Source organism: Charadrius vociferus, unplaced genomic scaffold, assembly GCF_000708025.1.
Source record: "Charadrius vociferus isolate BGI_N301 unplaced genomic scaffold, ASM70802v2 scaffold45, whole genome shotgun sequence".
NCBI classification, from domain to species: Eukaryota; Metazoa; Chordata; class Aves; order Charadriiformes; family Charadriidae; genus Charadrius; species Charadrius vociferus.
Window position 1 is genome coordinate 1,903,928 of NW_009648712.1, and position 4,661 is coordinate 1,908,588.

The following is a 4,661-nucleotide window of genomic DNA, read 5'->3' on the forward strand; positions in this document are numbered from 1 at the left end:
TGAGGTTTAATTGTTTGCTTTCCAATTCTCTCTGTAGATTCATCCTAGTCAACTATATGCTCCACAAGTCCAAATGCTGAGCTATGGCCAGCATATTTCTGTACAGCTACTAATTTCTTGTAGCTACAGCTCACAACCATTAGCTTCTCCTCTCTATGCTTATTAGAGGAAACATTTGTGGAAGATGTGTCACCTTCTGGACCTCAGAGGCACACGTAGTTCCAAGCAGGCACAAGCAAAATATGTTTTTTCCATTTCTTGCAAGCAGAAATGAAGTTAATTTGTTTGGAAAACTCCTGCTAAAGGAAATGTCATTCAACAATTCTGTTGAAGCTATCAAAAGCAAAACCAAACAGATTTGAAAACTTAGCACAGGTCACGCACACTGTTTGTGAGACGAGTTAGTAACTATTCTTACAGGTAGTAAGAACCAGAACTAGAGTACAGCTTAAATTCTGGTTTTAGGCTGAATTACATCCCCTTCCAGTTCCATGAGTGAAATATCCTGGAGGATATTCATGTTAGCCCTTACATTTTCCAGTAAAAAAATGTTTAAAACTTTAAACCCAAAGCACAGACAGTGGTTTAAGCCAGCTCAGGGGCTGTTGCGTTCTCTGTAACCTGGTGACCAGGCAGAAAACAAGAGGTTTTGCTGCGGTCTCTGGTAATTGAGCGGGGAGGAGGTGCTGAGACCTCAGCTTCTGGTCCAGGCGTGACAGACCTTTCCTACCACCCCAGGTGTGACCCTGCTACCAAAGAGAAAGAGAGAGTAAAATGCGAAATACTTTGTCTGCCCTCTCAAGATGAACCTTGTTGGTAGTTTGTGTCCAAGTTGATTTTTTTCTTTAAAGGGTTAAATAATTCAAAAACAGCATGAAAATCTTTATTTTAGATAAAAGGAAATGTTTTGACTGATACAAGCTTTTTTGGAGGGAAGGCATTTGGCTTAGTGTAGAAGCTGAAACACTTTGATTTATGTAATGTTACCTAAAGCTGTGATCACTACAGATGGGCTGGTGGTGTGTGGACAGTGGTACTGTGTAGGGTGTCACGTGAGGGGCAGTTGGGGGAAAGCTGAGAACAGCTAGAGAAAAGCTCTCAAACCAGCTGAGCCCTGATGAGTTTTCTTCTCCCAGCACTCCCAGGGCTCTGATAATCCACCTCTGTTGGGTTTAGCTGTGACGCCATGAGATGCCACGGCTGTAACTGCTCTTGTCTGCCTTTCTGCTGGGGTCACTGGCTCCCAGAAGTAAGGGCAATGTAAGTTTATAGGGCTGTGCTGGCCATGGAACTGGTATCTGCCATCCTTAGTGTCCACGCAACAGCATGGCATCTGCATCGTAAAGAGGTGCTGTTAAACCTGACAGAGCCAGACACAAAACACAGGGAGCATCTACGTTACCTTTATCGTTGCCAAGTTCATTACAGGAATGATGGTAGTTGCTGAGTTAGTGCTGATTGGGTTTGATTGGGGCCAACAGTTTCCAAGCTGTGACAGCAGAAAGCTCTGCCTTAGCTATCCAAATATTCATCTGGGTTTTGGGACAGGATCTGCTTAAAGCCAGCTTGGTTAAACTGCAACTGTGATTTTAAGGGCCAAGTGGCAATTTTTATTGCTAACCTCAGAACTGATCCATTAGCAAGGTTTATTGCTTCCAACAGGTATTTCCGTGGAGGTCTGTGGAACCAGCTCTTCATGCTTTGGTCATCGTGAATGAAAACAAATTCCAGCTGAATGAGTAGCCTTGGACCACTGTAGGATCTGGATAAATGAGTAGAGACACAGAAGCAGGGCTTCATTTTAAGCACTTATTCCCATACACTTGAACCAGGCATGATTCACCGTCAGAAAAACCAACCTACAGAAACGTCACAACAGTGAAAATGCACTGCTCCAAAGCTGAAACAAAGCAAATATATGTAAATCTATTTTAAAACTTTTTTTTTTTTTTTTTTGCATTATTTCACAGGTGAATATTACAATTGTGTACAGCTAAACTTGTATTTGATAGTCATCAGTAAATGCAAAATGCATGATCCAGATACCAGCCTGGTTACTGATGGGTGCTAGCTGCAGATCCCTGAAGTTATCCTGGAATACTGTTGCATGGTATTATGTTCAGAGTTTACTGACAATGCCTAGGTCCTTTTTTTTTTTTTTTTTGGGAAAAGGGGGTCACTGCACGGCGTGCCATCACATTGATTTGCTCTGAGGATTGGTTACTTCAGGAAAAGGCTACTAACTCTATCCATATTATGAATACCAAAGAAAACCCCAGTAACGTTGGGATTACTCCCATCTACTTTGCTACTACTGTGTTACATCTTTAAATACTAAAACTATTATGTCCATCAACGATGATAAATTAAGAAATCGTGTACGAAAATTGTAAGAAGTTATTACAGCATGAAAAAAAAAATCCTTATGTATATCAAACTACACTACTTGCTCCTACTCACCCATTCTGAATGGAATGAAAATAAAGGCGTTTGACTCCTTAAAATTCAGTCATCTGTGACCTTTTAAATTAAGTCAATACCAGTAGTGGAACAACACATTACAGCCACCTATTATAAGCATCTTTTCGGACAATCGGCTTTTTAATTGTGCTTTTTATTGTTTGAAAATACTGATGTCCTTTGAATAATGAATTGCAAATTCAACGTGAACAGCAATAACGGCTGCACAAAACCAACCTTTTTCCTGAAGTAATCGAAAAGTGCGAATTATTTGCACAGCCTCTTTGGTCCCGGAGGCTTAAGCGAAATGGATAAACACTGCCAGTGATGACACGAACGAAATGGAAATTGCTGTATTCACACGGCGAACATATATATTTATAGTTTGAACTGCAAATAGAGGGCTGTGTCCGCGAAGCCATTAACACCGAGGGTGTGGGGGGGGGAAGACCCAACAAAAAAAGGATAAGAAAAGCAAAAAGGGAAGGAAGGCGTCTCCTCCTGGGAGGTGAATTAACAGCATCTCTTATCTGTGCGCTGGTGGGGATGGGACCCGGTAAATCAAATGAAGGGAAAAGCCGGCGTCTGCGGGGGCGGGGAGGCAAAGCAAAGGGGGGGGGTCGCACATTTTGCCTGTCGGTGGGGCCCCACACGTCTCGTCGGAAACCTTCCCCCATCTCCTCGGTCTCTATCCTACCTCCCGCGGTATGCTTGCGCATACCTTCCGAGGCAGGAGCCATCCACCTACTTTTTATAGCAGCGAGGAGCAAGGCTATTAATAGGCTATCTAATTACTCCGAGCTGTTAACTCTGAAGTCTCTAATTCTGTGATGTGGTTGTTTTGATTTGCTTTTTCCAACCCAGTAGGACTCGCATTTACAGAACTGGTCAGACTCGCTCTGGAAGATGTTATTTTAAAGTGTTAAAATCAACTTTCATTCCAAGCACGAGCAAACCCCCCAAATTTTGACATTTCTCACAAAAGCAGCAACTGAAAACATTATTAGTTCGGATCAAGAGAAGCGTTTTGCTTAGCTAACATTGCGAATTTCGTTGGGTTTTTTTTTTTTTTATTTTTATTTTTTTATTTCGCGCTTGGTCTGAGACGTTTCGGTAAGGCAGGTAAATGGCAGGGGAAACGATTTCGGAAGGGATGGCGAGGGGTCGCCACGATGCCAACAGACACTGAGCGGCTCCGCCGGAGCTCAGCACGGACACGCGTGAAACGGAGCTACTCCCGCAAAATGCCTCCGGGAGGACGGATTCATTTAGTCCTGCGGAAAACGTTTCGCTGGAAGGTTTTGACAAGCTCTGATGGTTTAATTTATTTCCTGGGCAGAGAAATAAGAAGGCAACGATGCGTGGGATGGGTTGTCCGGCAGGTTTCGATGCAGAAAACGATATTTTTCTTAGCGGTGTGGGGTAGTGGCGACAACCGGGGCAGGGAAGACTTGGTGACGGAGGATTTTCCTTGTGTGTCGTGTTTTATACTAAGCGAAAAAAAGAATTAAGTCTCTGCAACCTCTGCTGTGAGGAGAGGGGCGGAGGCAGAACAGCTAATTGCAGCTCGGATTTGATGCTGCCTAACGCCCGTGATGAGGCACGGGGGGAGGATGAGGAGAAGCCCCGCTCTGGAGCGGTGAGGGGGGAGAAGCGCGGCTCCGCCGTGCCCCGCGTCCCTCCGTTTCCAGCTCTCTCCCGCAACGAGCTCTCGCTGCAAGAAGCCCGAGAGAAAATTTCCCGGGGGCTTTCCGTGTCCGACCCGGCAGAAGCGACCTCTGAAAGCCTTCCCCGGCACCCAGGCAGGAGCGGGCAAGGACCCCGGCGGGTCCCCCACGGCCCCGGGCGGCGGCTCCCACTCGCCCCGCGGCCCTGTCCCCTGCGGCGAGGCGGTGGGGCCTGGGAGGAGGGACACGGACTTTCCTTTTGGGCTCACTCTACAATTAAAAGTAATGTATAATATAATATTCGTCACCGCAAGGAATACGTGAAACACAGCCCCACCTCTTCGTAGCAAGGGCATTAAGGTACCCTTAGATAAAAGCATCAGAATTAGGCCATTTTCGTCACTTAAAAACCCAGCGTAGCAATAGAACCAAACCTCAGCTCCTCATTTTCAAAGCCTCCGGGCATCTGTTGGAAAGAGAGACAATTTCTCTCTCTCTCTCTCTTTTTTTTTTTTTTTCTTGGAGAAAAGAAGC